General features: G+C 43.9%; 2 protein-coding genes and 1 pseudogene across 2 annotated transcripts in view; all 3 read right to left on the reverse strand.

The window, feature by feature from the left end:
- LOC137419583 (uncharacterized) overlaps positions 1-18,671 on the reverse strand; it is a 58,834-nt pseudogene extending 40,163 nt beyond the window's left edge.
- Positions 1-18,848, reverse strand: part of LOC137419063 (uncharacterized) — a 1,330,575-nt gene that overhangs the window by 811,567 nt on the left and 500,160 nt on the right. The window lies entirely within an intron of this gene.
- The window catches only part of LOC137419053 (uncharacterized), a 240,867-nt gene that overhangs the window by 162,016 nt on the left and 60,003 nt on the right, over positions 1-18,848 (reverse strand). The gene's annotated exons all lie outside the window — the stretch shown is intronic.

The raw sequence follows: 18,848 nt of genomic DNA on the forward strand, positions 1-18,848 counted from the left end.
TCATGGTGACCGACAGCTTGGAGACTTCGAGTACTTCAAAATAATTGAATACTTAAATTATTTGCGAAGTGGTATCTTCACCCAGATCATACTTTCCTCTTCAACTAAAGTATCAAACAATCCCGCATATGCGCTGTTCCACTTTCAATCTTGTTTTGTTTGTTTTTGTTTACATAGACGAGGCTCGTGAAAAACAAAAAGTTTATTGCCGAGTGATCACCAAGTGGTTCAAGCACACAAGCAATAACTTCAACAAAACCGTTGGTCCGGAACGTGTAAAGTATCTCGACAGACTACGATCGATTGTTGCACATTTATTGACTCTGCAGATACAGGCCCGATTTACCCCAGCGCCATCCGAGGTGGGCCGCAACTTACGGAAACGGAAATAAACGGTGTTGGTCACGGTGTTGGGATAAAACGGGGAATGTTTTCACTTTCATACATGACATCCTCCACTTTAAGTCCAAAATTACCAAAAGCAATACGTGCTAGATTTCCAAAATTGACATTCCAAAAGCAACATTTCCAAAAACATGTGAAAATATGTGTGCAAACGAAAGCAAGTGGACACAGGGATAATTCTGCCCCTGTGTGTGTCAACGTGACAATAGAGCATGTGTCCACGTCAAAATAGAGCATGTGTCAACGTGACAAAGAGCATGTGTCCACGTGAAAATAGAGCATGTATCAACGTGAAAATAGAGCATGTGTCAACGTGAAAATAGAGCATGTGTCAATGTGAAAATAGAGCATGTGTCAATGTGAAAATAGAACATGTGTCAACGTGAAAATAGAACGTGTGTCAACGTGAAAACAGAACATGTGTCAACGTGAAAATAGAACATGTGTAAACGTGAAAATAGAACATGTGTCAACGTGAAAATAGAGCATGTGTCAACGTGAAAATAGAGCATGTGCCAACGTTAAAATAGAACATGTGTCCACGTGAAAGTAGAACATGTTTCAACGTGAAAATAGAGCATGTCAACGTGAAAATAGAGCATGTGTCAACGTGAAAATAGAGCATGTGTCCACGTGAAAATAGAGCATGTGCCAACGGGAAAATAGAGCATGTATCAACGTGAAAATAGAACATGTGTCAATGTGAAAATAGAACATGTGTCAACGTGAAAATAGAGCTTGTGTCAACGTGAAAATAGAGCATGTGTCAACGTGAAAATAGAACATGTGTCAACGTGAAAATAGAACGTGTGTCAACGTGAAAACAGAACATGTGTCAACGTGAAAATAGAGCATGTATCAACGTGAAAATATAGTATGTGTCAACGTGAAAATAGAACATGTGTGAACGTGAAAATAGAACATGTGTCAACGTGAAAATAGAACATGTGTCAACGTGAAAATAGAGCATGTGTCAACGTAAAAATAGAGCATGTGTCAACGTGAAAATATAGCATGTGTCAACGTTAAAATAGAACATGTGTCAACGAGAAAATACATCTTCAAAGTTTCAAATGGTCAGGTGCTTTTCTCTCGCACATTGAGCGTCACGGTGGACCAGTGGATACAGAGTCCGAGGTTATCCCTTTGGTCTCCACGAACGGTGTAGCGTTCGCAGATGTTTTCGGGGCATCCGAGCCGGCTGGAGCAACCACGACGATCTCCGGCAGGGGCGGGCCGAACTGTTGTTCTGACTGTGACGATGATGCAGGCTCTATCGACTGACAGTAACGGTAGGTTATGTGGTCCTGATGTCGACGAATTTCGCGGCAGTCCTGCAGGCGAATCACGCAGGACAGTGGACCTGGCTTCTCGATATTTGTAATGGTTTGCAATAATATTCTTATTACAAATATAATATTTGATAAATAAATATGATAAATATAATAAATATGATATTTGTAATAATATTCTCGATATTTTGTAATCATCCCTGGTAGCCACGTCGCACCTGCACCAAAATTTCGCTCAAACACTGGATCTCCAATGTTGATACAGCAACTGTTGGACGACTTATCGTGGACCAACTTTTGATTAAGCTGTCTCTGATAAACATTTGATGATGTGTCCGGTTCGAGATTGTCAAGTGTCGATCTCAGGTGTCGTTTCATCAATAACTCGGACGTAGCTGCACCGGTTGTTGATTGTGGCGTGATGTGGTATTTGAACAGGAGACGAGACAGCTTTGTTTCCAGGTTTCCCTCCTGAAGTTTCTGCAACCCGTATTTGATGATTCCCACGGATGGTTCGGCCAAGCCATTTGAAGCCTGATGATGTTGGCTGACAAACTTATATTTGATGCCGTTCCGTCGTGTGAACTCGGCAAACTCAGAACTGGAAAAACACGAACCGTTATCACTCACGATCATCCTGGGCAGACCTTGAGTGGCGAAACAGCGTCTGAGTTTTTCGATGACAATGACTGACGTAGTACCACGCGTCACATAGGCATCGATCCATTTTGTCCGTGATGATTAGAATCATGCTGCCGTTAATCGGCCCGGCATAATCGAGATGTCGGCGATGCCACGGTTCGCTGGGCCATTCCCAGGGATGCAGTGGCACCTGAGATCGACACTTGACAATCTGAAACCGGACATATCATCAAATGTCAATCAGAACCAGCTTATTCAAAAGTTGGTGCACGATAATTTGTCCAACAGTCGCTGTATCAACATCTGATCCAGTGTTTGCCTGAAATTTTGGTTTAGGTGCGACGTGGCTACTGGGGGACATCATCGAGAAGCCAGGTCCACTGTCCTGCGTGATTCGCCTGCAGGACTGCCGCAAAATTCGTCGACATCAGGACCACATAACCTACCGTCACTGTGAGTCGATAGAGCCTGCAGCATCGTTCCAGTCAGAACAACAGTTCGACCCGCCACTGCTGGAGATCGTGGTGGCCGCTACAGCCGGCTCGGATGCCGCGAAAACCTCTGCAAATGCTACACCCTTCGTGGAGACCAAAGGAATCACCTCGGACTCTGTATCCACTGGTCCGCTCAATGTGCGAGAGAAAAGCACCCGACCGTTTGAAGCTTTGAAGATGTTTTTTCACGTCGACACATGTTCTATTTTCACGTTGATACACACAGGGACAGAATTATCCCCGTGTCCACTTGCTTTTGTTTGCACACATATTTTCATATGTTTTTGGAAATGTTGCCTTTGGAAATCTGGCACGTATTGCTCTTGGAAATTTTGGACTTAAAGGGGAGGATGTCATGTATGAAAGTGCAAACATTCCCCGTTTTATCCCGACACCGTGACCGCGGGTTTATTTCCATTTCCAGAAGTTACGGCCCAGCTCGGATGGCACTTGGGTGAAACGGGCGTTTATCTGCACAGTCAATAAATGTGCAACAATCGATCATAGTCTGTCGAGATACTTTACACCATTCATGCCATAATCACCCACTTGGCCGTGGGAGGACGGGGGGGTGGGGCGAGGAGCGGAGGGGGGCGGTTGGGAGGGAGGATGGGGGTTGCCCTCATTGGGGTTGCCAACTGGGGGAGGGGGGATTCGACAACGAAGGATTGCTCCAACCCAAAATAGTTATTTACTTTCTTCTCTGAAACTACACACACAATTTCGATAAAACTTGACAAGAACCTTTATCACCCATGATCATCCAAAGTTTGTTCACGATATTTAAAAAAAATCAACATCTGAGGAGGTCTGTGGGGTTTGAGTGACTGTTGCTCCTGATCCATGAAGCTTCAGGACCCGCAGTCCCGTTGTTATTTCTATGATTATTCACTTTAATGTTGAACTGATTCATGATTTAACCAACTCGTCCATTGTTTGGATTTAATTATGTCGATGTTCGTCAGAGTACAACTACGGTTAACTCATAACGCACTGTAAACTGAATGGGATTGAGGTTCAGGCCCTTTGGATAATGGTTCATGTTGGATACTTCACAACCCGTTGTTATTACACATGACGTATTAGGTAACCCTGTTTCCGTTTCCGGGTAGGCGGAGTCAGTTGCTCGATGATGCCCTGCAGCTGAAGGCTTGCGTGTTTGGTCACTGTGTTGTTTGAATAAATTCGCATAAGTGTAAGCTGGTCGTGAAGTAAGAAGTAAGAAGAAGTAAGTAAGAAGTAAGAAGAAGAAGTAAGGCTGGGTAATGAAGAAGAAGAAGAGGCCAAACAAAGAACACATTTACAAATTCCTAATCTTGATTCAAACATTGTTCATGCTCTTCAAGATATGCTTCACCAATATAATCCTTATGTATCCAGTATAAAGTCTGCAATGGAAAAGATGACTTCAGATCACTAAAATAATTATCACTGCTGATAAACCCCAGCTGGAGAACGTGAAAGGAGAAACAATGCTCCTATTACAGATGAAGTAGCGATATTATTGGTTGGGCAGGAGCATCGCACAAGAGATATTGTCATCGAGCAAAGAGACAGCCGACTGAAAAGAATCAACGAAACAGAAAGAGCCTTTGACTCACTTCAATACCCTTTGCTGTTTTGGAATGGGGAAGATGGCTTCCTCTTTCAGTATTTCCAGATAAATCCACAAACTGGAACTCAAACTTCATGGAAGGTTTTGGCTATGACTTTTTATTCAAACAGATTTATGGAAAGAGAACATAAATTCAACACAATACGAAGATCCATGTCTCTTTTCTTTCAATTTGCAGTTGATATTTGGGCTAAAATTGAATCGGAAAGATTATTATTTGTTCGGACCCATCAAGCTCAATTATGAGCAACTGATTACCAAAATCTAAGTGAAGCATTTAGAAATGACAAAGATCCAACAACAAAAGGAAAATTAGTAATTCTTCCTTCTAACTTTATTGGTGGACCAAGGTACATGAATGAAAAAATACAAGATGCAATATCTTGCGTGAGGAATGATGGAAAACCTGATTTATTCATTACATACACTTGCAATTCTCAGTGGGCTGGGATTAAAAGAGCACTCATGGCAAATCCAAAGCCAGATGAGCGTCGTGATGTAATAGCAAGAGTTTTTAGACAAAAAATCATTGCTTTTATGGATTTGCTCAAGAAAAAACATGTATTTGGAAAAGTAAGATGCCACATGACAACATTTGAATGGCAGAAGACAGGATTTCCACATGCCCATATATTGATTTGGTGATGGGAGAAGATAATGCCGAATGAAATAGATGCTGTAATTTGTGCAGAGTTCCCCAGGAAAGATGAAGATCCATTACTCCATTAAATTATATTGACCAAAATGGTTCATGGAACATGTGCACATTTTAATAGAAAGTCACCTTGCATGAGAGCTGGAAATGCACCAAGAACTACCTCAAACATTTTCGCTTGGAACCCCAATCGGATAGAGATGGATATCCTTTGTGCTGGAGGAGAAAGTTGCTGTTGGTGGCATTGAGGTGCTAATGGCTAAACATGTTGGAGACAATCGGTGGATCATACCACACAATCCATATCTCTCCAGAATGTGCATTGCCCTCATCAATGTAGAATTTTACAATTCTGTTAAATCGATTAAGTATGTCTGTAAATATGTAAATAAATGTCAAGATATGGCTGTATTTTCATTATGCAGAGATGGACAAGACCACTATGATGAGACCTATGCATATCATAATGCTCGATCTGTAAGCACCAATGAAGCACTCTGCAGAATCTTTGGTTTTCCCATCCATGAGCATCATCCAACCATTCAGAAACTTCAAGTTAATCTCGAAAATGGTCAGAGGATTTATTATAACTCAAGCACTGCAGCAAAAAAAGCCCAAGATGCCCACATTATAACTCTTACAGCTTTTTTCCAGCTTTGCAGAGAAGGTAACTTTGCTCAGGCACTCATTTACCATTAGGTTCCAAAATATTTCATCTGGGCTGCTGGTGGCAGAAAGTGGAAAAGGAGAGTTCAAGGCAATCCTGTAGAAGGTTATCCAGGTGTAAAATCTAAAGATGACCTTGGAAGTGTGCACACAATACATCCAAACTTGGGTGAAGTCTTCTATGTGAGGCTGCTACTTCATTCTCTTCATGGTCCAAAGTATTTGAGGATTTGAAGACATGCAGGGATATGATTTGTGGAACCTTCATTGAGGCCTGTTTATTACATGGCTTACTGGAAGATGACCGACACCAGAAACAAACTCCAGAAGAAGCTGCGATTATTCGCTCTCCGAGACCACTGCAACATTTATTTGCCATTCTCATAACACAGTGTGCCCTAACTGAACCCCAACAACTATGGAATTTTCATAAAGAGAGCCTGTCTGAGGATATCTTACACAGAATTCAAAGAGAATCTCACGATTTAGAAATGATTTATGGTAATGAAATTTTCAATGATCCAATAACTTTCGTTCTGTTTTCCCTGTCTGTTCACCCCATAGCCCTCTTCCTTGTGTAAATCTCAACTCAAAAAAAAATAAAAAATCCATTACCTTCTCTGTGCTCATTCGTTTATTCATTCTTATTCGTTCGTTCGTTCGTTCTTCGACCACGTGTTTCTCCCCCATTTCCCCAGACAGATTGTCAAATTTCAACTCGTTATTTTATCGTCCATGCGATATTGTTTGATTATCGTTAGTTTTGGTTTGAATTTCCTGTAACTCGTAATTAATTAATCGTGTTCTGCTCCTCGTGTGTGGCCTTGTAGTTGTACCCCCGTCGGTGTTTGTTAACTTAAGCGTGTTTTGCTTGGCTCCTAGTTTTTTCCCTTCTACCCCGAACATAATACTCTGTCTAACGTTCTAAATCCCAACCCCCACCCCTCCACCGCCCCCAAAAAAACAAAAAAAACAAAACATTTATTCCCTTTCTCCACGTGTACTGTTGTCTCATCCTGTATTTTCTGTCCAGGTGTGCTGTTCACCCCGCCCCCATTAACTCCTTGCCATCCACCGTTTGCCCTGTTCACGTGACTTTCTCAACAATCCTCTCCAAGAAGTTCTGTCGCTCAAGCTTTTGGGTCTCACTATCTGCCATGATCTTTCTTGGGAAAACCACATTTCTAAGCTGGCCTCCAAAGCCAGTCGCCGACTGGGCATCCTCCGTCGTGCGAAGTCCTTCCTCGGCACACCTGAGCTCCTCACCACATACAAGGCTTTCATCTGCAGTTCAATGGAATACTGTTCTCCCCTATGGGCTGGTGCTCCTGCCTCACACCTGGCTCGGCTTCAGGCTGTTGAATCCAAAGCTTTCAAAATCATTGGAATCTCCCGCGATGAAGCTATCTCTGAGGGCCTTTCACTCACTCACCGCAGGCAGGTAGGTGGTCTTTCTGTCTTCTACCGATTCCTCTCCAGCCTTGCTCCCCCAGCTCTCTCTGTTCTCTGTCCCCCAAATATTCCTACAGGTCGCACAAGATCTGCCAGCAACCCTCTGATGGTTAAACTGCCGAAATCTCGGCTCTCTGCTCACCTTCACTCTTTCATTCCTCTTTTCTCCCGCCTCTGGAACAAACTCCCACACTCCCTTCAATCCCACTCCTCCCTCCAGGTCTTTAAAACAGCTGTTCACCACCATCTCTTATCTTCCCCCATCCAAAACCTTGATCTTTTCTACCCCCACTAATTCACCCCAGATCCACCTTGTTTGAAATTCCAACTTCTTTCCTGGAAGTCCTGGCAGTGTCCATATGTTTATACCTCTCCCACCCCCCCACCCCCCACCACCCTTCACATGCCCCCCCCAAAGCCCTCTCCCTCCTCCCCCCCAAAGCCCAAAGCCCTCTCCCTCCCACAGATCTCTCGATGTCTCCATGTCTCTCGGTCCCTGCTCTCAAATGTTGTGTTTGTGTCCTTCCCCCTCTCTCCCCATCTTGTCTACCGCTCCCGATGGTATTTGTTGTATGTGTCTGTTTGTCTTTCTGTGTGATTAATGTTCGCTCTTTCACGAGCCTCGATCTTGTATACAAAAAAAAAAAAAAAAAAAAAAAAAAATGAAGCTCTCATGATGATTGAAGACAAAGTTATGGATTTCAGAGGACATGATCTGAATCATTATGGACTTCAAAGACCTAATATAACAACATGTGAATTAACGAGAGAAATGTTAACGGAGATACATTATGACAAAGAAGAACTTGCACAGTTTGTTCAGGAGAATGAAAGAAAGCATTTGCATAGTCAAGCAGCCATGAATAGGAAAAGTATGGAGGTTATTGATGGTAATGAAGGACGACTGTTTTTCATAGATGCACCTGGTGGTACAGGTAAAACTTTCATTTTAACGTTAATCCTAGCATAGGTAAGATCACAGGTGCATATTGCACTGGCAGTTGCATCTTCAGGAATTGCATCTCCTCTTTCCTGGTGGTAGGTCAGCTCATTCCACATTCAATCTATCACTCAACACTCAAAATGAAGAGACAGCAATGTGCAATATTGACGAAGGCTCTGCAAAGGGCAATGTCTTGAGAAATCCAATGTTATCATCTGGGACGAGTGCACTCCGTCACACAAAAAAAATGTTCAGGCATTAGATAATACACTCCAATACTTAAAGGAAAGTAGTCATGCTATGGGAGGAAATCCACTGATTCTTTCTGGGGATTTCTGACAAATTCTCCTCATTATTCCAAGAGGAACTGAAGCAGTTGAAATTCAAGGAAGTCTGAAGGCAGCTCCTCCTTGGGGTAAAGCTGTGTCATTTACATTGACAGTGAATATGATAGATCACCTTAAAGAAGACGAGGAAGTTGGCAATTTTGCCAAATTACTCCTTGATATTGGAGATGGCAATATTCCATTAGCTCCCAATTCCAACCAAATTACAATCCCAAATGGATGTGGAATTAATGTAAAAGATGAAGAGGAAACCAACAGTAATGTCTTCCCAACTATTAAGCAATATTACAAGACATTGATTGGCTTTGTGGAATGGTAATCTTAGGTCCCAAGAATTCTGATGTAGAAAAGATCAATAGATCAGAGTGGCAGAGTTACGACCCCTAAGGATCGGTATCCGACACAATCTCGGTCTTCAAGGCCGGCCGATAGGCACAGTGTGACCGGCCAATTGGTGGAGTTTGTCCGCACAATGTGGGCGCTTTCAGGATGAACTTTAGCCGGGGAGCGTTTGGGTGCCCCGGTCTGAAACTGCCGCCCACGCGCAGAACAACTTGTGAGTCCACGTGGGTCCCGGCGGTCCCACTGGCCTAGCGCTACCATCTTTAGACACCGAAATCCATCCCCGAAATCCGAAACATCAATTATTGATAAAATAAATTCCAGGAAAGAAGCATCACATAAATCACTTGACACTGTACCAAATGATGATGATGCCACACAATATCCCGTAGAGTTTCTCAAGTCTTTGATACCACCAGGAATGCCACACCATATTTTAATCTTGAAAGTTGGTATTCCAATCATTTCATTGAAAAATCTCGATGCACCAAGATGATGCAATGGGACAAGATTGGTAAAAAAGACGATGCTGCCACATGTCTTGGAGGCCGCAATAACAACAGGGAAATATAAGGGTGAAGAAGTATTCATACCAAGAATTCCAATGATCCCATCAGATTATCGATTTCTGTTTAAGAGATTGCAACTTCCAATAAAAGTTTGTTTTTCAATCTCTATAAATAAAGCACAAGGACAGACCCTTACAGTTGCAGGCCTCCATCTGAAGTTATCCTGCTTTTCACATGATCAGGTGTATGTTGCATGTTCTTGAGTAAGATCGCCAAGAGATTTCTATATTTCGCCCCAAGAAGGTTGAATAACTACCAATATAGTCTACAAAGAAACAATCTCAACACCAACAAAAAAAATGCTTGAGCTTATGTAAAATTATTGTAGCTACCAGTAACGTATATGAAATAAAGTTATTTTAAGATAATTTACATGGCAGATATTGTGATGTTGATAACATGAGTTTTACTTCAATTATGGTGTGGAATAAAGTCACTTGAAAACAATGTACATGTCAGATATTGTTTTAATTAAGCTTGTGATGTGCAGATAGATATATGTCATCTCAATTTAATTCTAATCTCTCATCCTCTAGACACAGGACTGGTAACTCAGATGTGAAAAAGAACTCTTCATTTAACCCTTCAACATGATTGCTAAAGGAGTCAAGTGACCTCTCAATTGCGCTAATCATTCAAAAACCAAAATAGTACAAACACAACCAACACATTGATTTAAAAGTAATTTTGGTGCTCATCTAACAACATCACTCTCAAGAGTAAAAAAAAAGTTGTTTGTCGAAAAAAGGTGACCACTTAGCTAACTTTACAAAACATTCACCTTCAAATACAGAGAACTGTGGGAACTGTGGGCCCACTCCCGTGGGTTGTGACGATTGTTTCGCCTCCTCACCCTTGGCCTCGTGCTCGTCCCTTCGCTCCTGCTGGCATGGCTCTGCGGTACTCCGCCGCAAGGCTTCTCCTGCTTAAAACCCGCTCCACCCCATCATGCATCTCTGCAATCAAATCGAATGGTCTCCTGCGTCGACCAAGGTACATTCACCGTGGCTCCGGTCGTAAGTTTGTTTATTTACAATCAGGTCACTCCATCCCCATCCTCTGGTCGGCTCAGCGCACTCCCACTCATCGTCCCAACACACCTGGTCACAACAACGCACAAAATCGCACCTCCTGTCTGCGAACCCTGGACAAATCACCTGGATTCATACCCGCCGTACAAAACTACATCAAGCTCACCCTGTTCAATACCCGGTCCCTCAACAACAAATGCCTCATCCTGAACGACTACATCCTGGAAAACAAACTGGACTTTCTCTGTCTCACTGAGACCTGGCAACAACCACTGGACTACTACACGCTCAACCTCACCACACCCAATGGATATTCTTACATCAATAAACCACGCTCGGAGGGCCGAGGTGGTGGAATTGCCGTTATTCACCGACAAGACCTCAAGACCAACCTCATCTCCATCTCATCTGCTCCATCATTTGAACACCTGGCTTTTAAACTCTCTGGTCACACACAGTCAGTCATGGCTGTTGTCTACCGCCCTCCAAAACCACACCCATCATTCCTGTCTGACTTCTCCTACTTTCTGACCCAGCTATGTTCCCTCTCCCCCTCAATCCTCCTCCTTGGTGATTTCAATATCCACATGGACTCCACTGACTCCACGCTAACCACTGACTTCACCGATTTACTCACCTGCTTTAACCTCACTCAACATGTCAACTTTCCTATCCATAACCGTGGTCACATTTTGGACCTTGTCTGCTCTACTGGACTAATTTTGCACCATCTCTATGGCTCCGACCTCACTCTCTCTGACCACCTAGCCATCACTCTGACCATCAACATCCCCACCCCAGCACCAAGGCATTATCGCACTATCAACTTCCGTAAGCTAAACGCTCTTTCACCTACCTCATTCTCATCGACCCTCTCTGAAAAAATGTCCACTTCTCCCTTCGTTGACCTCCACACCCCTTCTGACCTCACTGACTACTACAACCACACTCTCTCCTCCTGCCTTGACCAACTTGCGCCTATAAAAACCAAAACAGTTTCTTTCACCCATTCTGCTCCCTGGTTTACCCCTGAACTTCGCCTGATGAAAACTCGTGCTCGCCAACTTGAAAGACTCCGCAATAAAACAGGTCTCACAGTTCACTCCCAGGCCTACAAGGACCACATACAACACTATAAAGATGCCCTCTCCCACGCCCGCTCCGCCTACTACTCCCAAATTATCCACTCTGGCTCCGGAAACCCAAAAGCACTCTTCTCTACAATAAACAAACTCCTCAGCCCCCTGAACACCACCACCCAGTCATTCACAATAGACAACTGCATCTCCTTCCTTTCATTCTTCCAATGCAAAATAGAAAACATCTACAACAGCTTGACCACCGCCGCACCCGCTCCCCCTCAAACCACCTGCCCCCCCTTATCCTGCCATCCTCTGTCTCAATTCTCCCCAGTCTCCCCTACTGACCTCTCTGAACTCCTCATCGGAATGAAAACTGCCACCTGCACTCTTGACCCCATCCCCTCCAGCTTTGTCAAGGCCTCCCTTCCTGCTCTCTCTCCACTTATCATTGCAACAATAAACTCCTCCCTGTCTACAGGCATCGTCCCACCATCCCTCAAAATTGCTGCTCTAATCCCCATTCTGAAAAAACCCGGACTAAACCCTGACACCCTAAATAACTTCAGACCCATCTCCAACCTACCCTTTCTGTCAAAGGTTTTGGAATGCGCTGTAGCCACTCAACTCAAACATCACCTCTCTGCCAATAACCTGTATGAAACATTCCAATCCAGATTCCGCTCCAACCACAGTACTGAAACTGCTCTCCTCAAAATCACCAACGACCTTCTCCTCTCCTCTGACGCTGGCAACCTCAACATTCTCATCCTCCTCGATCTCAGCGCCGCCTTTGACACCATCGATCACACCATCCTCCTCACCCGACTTGAAACCACCTTTAACATTACCGGCACTGCCCTCTCTTGGATTAAATCATACCTCTCTGACAGATGTCAGTTCATCTCCATCAATAACTGCAAATCCCCCACTGCTCCCCTCCCCCAAGGTGTCTCCCAAGGTTCAGTTCTTGGCCCCCTCCTCTTCATCCTTTACCTGTCCCCCCTCGGTCACTTAATCCGCCGTCATGGTCTCCAATTCCACTGCTTCGCCGATGACATCCAGCTTTTCATCTCCACCAAGTCCATCTCCACCGCCACCCACTCTATCCTGACAAACTGCATCACTGAAATAAAATCCTGGCTTCAAATCAACTTCCTCAAACTTAACTGTGATAAATCTGAAATAATCATCATTGGCCCAAAAACGCTCACCAAGTCCACCCACAACTTTGCCCTCAACATCGACGGTTTCCCAGTATCCACCTCCCCTCACATCCGGAATCTTGGCATCATCTTTGACCAAACCCTCTCCTTCGACAAATACACTAAACAGATCACAAAGACAGCCTTCTTTCTCCTGAAAAACATCGCCCGTCTCCGTCCATCCCTCTCCTCCGTGGCTGCAGAAACCCTCATCCACGCCTTCATCACTTCCCGTCTGGACTACTGCAATAGCCTCCTTTATGGTTCACCCTCAACAATCACCAATAAACTCCAATACATTCAGAACTCCGCTGCCCGTCTACTCACCCATTCCCGGACCCGTGACCACATCACCCCCGTTCTTTACAAGCTTCACTGGCTCCCCATCTCCCAGAGAATCCAGTACAAAATCCTCCTCTTGACCTACAAAGCCCTCCATAACCTGGCCCCATCCTACCTGGCTGACCTCCTCTCCAGACACACTCCCACCCACAACCTCCGCTCTGCTGGTACCAACCTCCTGACCCCCCCCCCATCCGGACCAAATTTAGATCCTGGGGGGACAGGGCCTTCTCCATCGCTGCTCCCACCCTCTGGAACTCGCTACCTCACACCATCAGAGACTCCTCCTCACTCACCACATTCAAAACATCACTCAAGACCCACCTGTTCAACACTGCATTCAACATTTAACCCACAGCATCTAACCCCTGACTATCTCTTCTCCTTCTCCCTCCTTTGTGCTTTGAATATTTCCCTATTGATTCTTCTTTTTTTGCAATTGTTTTTATGTTTTGCTATGCATTATGTTTTGCACTCTGTCAAAGCGTCTTTGGGCTTCCTGAAAAGCGCTATATAAAATAAATGCATTATTATTATTATTATTAAATATACACACAAAATACATCATCATGAACGAGGGTAGATACTCATATACAATGCCCGCCACAAACCCACGTGCCACCATCTACAAGCCACCACATGCCAACGGGTAAACCTCCAACATCTACCTCACTCACAATAAGGTGAGTTTTTCTGTTTGTTAGTGACCTTACTGCTTTGAGCTCCCAAGGTTAATCACAACGAAACCTTCCACAATGAGACTTTTTACAACAATGCACCTGAATCGGGGTTTTAAACAGTCATGAGGACGTCATTTGGCCCATTATTTCCGTGGTGCACTCCCGAGTTAATCTATTTACGAACCCGAGGTAAATTCTTGACTTCACCTTCACTCTTTTAAACCCTTTCCACACCTTAGACCCCCAACACCCATCAAGCAGTACTTCAGAGGTACAACAAGCACGGATTGGAAATCTTCACTGATGGAATGGAATGAGGTTGTCGAGGTTACCAGCTCCACCAATTGACATATGCTCACTGAATATTTACATTGAATTCTTGTTTCTACCAATACACACTTCAAAGTTAATTTCTCACTTCAGGTCAGACATCTACGAACCACCTTCATTGATGGGTATCTTCCCTAGAATTCCCAATAACACAGACAGTGCATTTGTGCTTTTGGGACCTCTCTTTATTGCGATACCCTTCACAAACTTAGGCTTCAAGAAAAACATAGGCAGGAGACTTCTTCTGATTAACAATTTTACAACAACAGTGTTCTCCCCACATTACACATGTCAATCAAACAAACATGGACTACAGCAAAGATAGAGCAACAATTGATGTCCAAACTGCCATGGAAAGATGCCATCTGGACATAACCAAAATGGGTCAAGAAAAACAACCAAATCAGACAGAAAACAAAATTCATAAACACTCGTCACAATCAAAAACCTCAAATGGAACTTGGCTGGATACATGGCAAGTACAGAAATAGGAATTACAAACTGGCAACCTCAGGAAAACCCTGAAAGAAGCACAATGAGATCCAAGATCAGATTGAGACATTAAGTTCTGTTACCATTTGGGGTTATGGCATCAATTTTTCAATAATTCTCTATTATGGGAATATGGAGAACCAGATAAATAAATTTAATATTTTTTTAAGCTGTCATTTTAAAAATCCTCTTTGCCTCATTTTCCATATCCTGGTATTTCAGATTTCAGCTTTCCTGTGTGGATCTTCACATGTGATCTCAAACTGCCTTTTTGAGAGAAACCTTTATCACATATCGAGCATTTGTAAGGTCGCACTCCTGTATGGATCTTCACATGTGATCTCAAACTGCCTTTTTGAGAGAAACCTTTATCACATATCGAGCATTTGTGAGGTTGCTCTCCTGTATGGATCCTCATATGTGATTTCAAATCGCGTTTTTGAGAGAAACATTTTTTTAATTTTTTTATTTTTTTTGTATGCAAGATCGAGGCTCGTGAAAGAGCGAACATTAATCACACAGAAAGACAAACAGACACATAAAACAAATAACATCGGGAGTGGTAGACAAGATGGGGAGAGAGGGGGAAGGACACAAATGCAACATTTGAGAGCAGGGACCAAGAGACATGGAGACATCGAGAGAACTGTGGGAGGGAGAGGGCTTTGGGGGGGAGGCATGGGAAGGGTGGGGGTGCGAGAGGTATAAAACATATGGACACTGCCAGGACTTCCAGGAAAGAAGTTGGAATTTCAAACAAGGTGGATCTGGGGTGAATTAGTGGGGGTAGAAAAGATCAAGGTTTTGGATGGGGGAAGATAAGAGATGGTGGTGAACAGCTGTTTTAAAGACATGGAGGGAGGAGTGTGATTGAAATGAGTGTGGGAGTTTGTTCCAGAGGCGGGAGAAAAGAGGAATGAAAGAGTGAAGGTGAGCAGAGAGCCGAGATTTCGGCAGTTCAACCATCAGAGGGTGGCTGGCAGATCTTGTGCGACCTGCAGGAATATTTGGGGGACAGAGCACAGACAGAGCTGGGGGAGCAAGGCCGGAGAGGAGTCGGTAGAAGACAGAAAGACCACCTACCTGCCTGCGGTGAGTGAGTGAAAGGCCCTCAGAGATAGCTTCATCGCGGGAGATTCCAATGATTCTGAAAGCTTTGGATTCAACAGCGTGAAGCCGAGCCAGGTGTGAGGCAGGAGCACCAGCCCATAGGGAAGAACAGTATTCCATTGAGCTGCGGATGAAAGCCTTGTATGTGGTGAGGAGCTCAGGTGTGCCTAGGAAGGACTTCGCATGACGGAGGATGCCCAGTCGGCGACTGGCTTTGGAGGCCAACTTGGAAATGTGGTTTTCCCAAGAAAGATCCAGGCAGATAGTGAGACCCAAAAGCTTGAGCGACAGAACTTCTTGGAGAGGATTGTTGAGAAAGTAGATGGGAAGGTTGTCCAGTCGATCTTTTCGGAGAGACATAGTAAGAGTGTGAGATTTGTCAGGATTGAAAGACATGTTCCACTTGTTTGACCAGTCTGTGATTTTGTCCAGGTCTTCAGAGAGTGAGGAGGCTACAGACTGCCGATCTGAGGGAAGAGGAATGGAGCCGCAGAGAGTGGAGTCAACAGCAAAGAGATAGAGAGGATTTTCCAGAGAGTCTGAGAGATCATTGATAAAGACCAGAAAAAGCACAGGGCCCAGCACACGGCCTTGGGGAACTCCAGCCTGAACAGGAAGGGGAGATGAGAGAAATCCATTCAGGGCCACACGTTGACTATGACCTGAGAGGAAGTCCGCAAGCCATGCATGGAGATTTCCATGGATACCATAGGAGGAGAGTTTGCTGAGCAGAGCTCAGTGCCAGACCGTATCGAAAGCACGTGATATGTCAAGGGAGACAGCTCTGATTTCCCTGTTTGGCATTGAGGACCTCCATCCATTGTTGAGACAGCAGAAGCAGCATGTCCAGAGTAGAGTGACCTGGTCTGAAACCAAATTGATGATCAGAGATCAAGCCATTTGAGAAGAGGAAAGGTTTCATATCCGAAGCAATGATGGATTCCATGACTTTGCTGATAATTGGGAGCAGGCTGATTGGTCTGTAGTTGCAAGGATCTGTTTTTGCACCTTTTTGTGTAAAGCGGTAATGTTTGCTGATTTCCAGGATGCTGGCAGATGACCTTGAGCAAAAGATAGGGTGAAAAGAACAGAGAGAGGGTGAGATAGAGCGGCAGAGCAGGATTTTAGGACCCGTGGGCTGATGCCGTCTGGTCCAGTTGCAGAATCAGAGTCGAGGTTAGACAAAAACTCCTCCACCTTGTCAGGAGAGGACACAGAGTCCAAGAGCAGATGGGTTCGACTGGGAAGGGTGGGAACAGAGAGAGATGGGTTTGGGACAAAGGATTTTGAGGCAAACACAGAGTTGAGGCATTCGGCTTTGTCAAGTGCGATGTCAACTGTGTGGCCATTTGAGGTAAGGGAAGGGATGGAGGGGGAACAAACACCAGAAACGGACTTGACCAGACGCCACCAGGATTTGGAGGAAGGAGACAGGTTTGAGAGTTCATTCTTGAGTGAGGAGAGATAGTGCTTCCTGGCACTCCTGAGGGTAGACACACACTTGTTCCGAGCTTGGTGGAAGGAACTGAGATTGCCTTCAGTTGGATTAGCCTTCCAAGAGGCAAAGGCAATTTGTTTCAGGGCAACTGCCTCACCACAAGATTCAGTGTACCATGGACGGGAGGAAGGGTAAGACAACTGAAGGCGAGATGGGATAAATCTGTGCATGAGAGAGATCAGTTTGCTATGGAAGAATTCCCAGGAAGAATATGTGATATTTGTCACATATCGAGCATTTGTGGGGTCGCTCTCCTGTATGGATCCTCATATGTTCTTTCAAATTACCTTTTTGAGAGAAAGCTTTGTCACATATCGAGCATTTGTGGGGATGCTCTCTTGTATGGATCATCATATGTGATTGCAAACTGTATTTTCGAGAGAAACCTTTATCGCATGTCGAGCATTTGTAAGGTTGCTCTCCTGTATGTATCCTCATATGTAATTTAAAATTGCCTTTTTGAAAGAAACCATTATCACATATCGAGCATTTGTGAGGTTGCACTCCGGTTTGGATCCTCATATGTGATTTCAAATCGCGTTTTTGAGAGAAACATTTGTCACATATCGAGCATTTGTGCGGTCGCTCTCCTGTATGGATCCTCATATGTTCTTTCAAATTACCCTTTTGAGAGAAAGCTTTGTCACATATCGAGCATTTGTGGGGATGCTCTCTTGTATGGATCATCATATGCGATTGTAAACTGTATTTTTGAGAGAAACTTTTTTCGCATGTCGAGCATTTGTTAGGTTGCTCTCCTGTATGGATCCTCATATGTGATTTCAAATCGTGTTTTTGAGAGAAACATTTGTCACATATCGAGCATTTGTGAGGTTGGTCTCCTGTATGGATCCTCATATGTTCTTTCAAATTACATTTTTGAGAGAAAGCTTTGTCACATATCGAGCATTTGTGGGGTCGCTCTCCTGCATGGATCCTCATATGTTCTTTCAAATTACATTTTTGAGAGAAACCTTTATCACATATCGAGCATTTGTGCGGATGCTCTCTTGTATGGATCATCATATGTGATTGTAAACTGTATTTTCGAGAGAAACTTTTATCGCATGTCGAGCATTTGTAAGGTTGCTCTCCTGTATGGATCCTCATATGTAATTTCAAACTGCCTTTTTGAGAGAAACCATTATCACATATCGAGCATTTGTGCGGTCGCTCTCCTGTATGGATCCTCATATGTGATTTCAAATCGCGTTTTTGAGAGAAACCTTTGTCACATATCGAGCATTTGTGAGGATGCTCTCCTGTATGGATCATCATATGTGATTGTAAACTGTATTTTGGAGAGAAACTTTTATCGCATATCGAGCATTTGTAAGCTTGCTCTCCTGTATGGATCCTCATATGTTCTTTCAAATTACCTTTTCGAGAGAAACCTTTATCACAGACAGAGAACTTGTGGGGGCGTTTTCCAGTGTGGATCCTCGTGTGCATTTTGACGTTACTCGTTGAAGCAAAATCCATTCTGCACACATTACACTTGTAACGTTTTTTCGCCTTTCCATCGCCTTTTTGTGTTTGTTTAATTTAATGTTAATCTTGGTGTTGCGAGGACCAGACATGCACTTGCATTTTATACGAAGTGAGTCTTGATTTCGTGATTGCTTCTTCCAAAAAGGCTTCTTCTTCACTGTCAAGCTG

Source organism: Myxine glutinosa, chromosome 1 (assembly GCF_964187855.1).
Source record: "Myxine glutinosa chromosome 1, kmMyxGlut1.1, whole genome shotgun sequence".
NCBI classification, from domain to species: Eukaryota; Metazoa; Chordata; class Myxini; order Myxiniformes; family Myxinidae; genus Myxine; species Myxine glutinosa.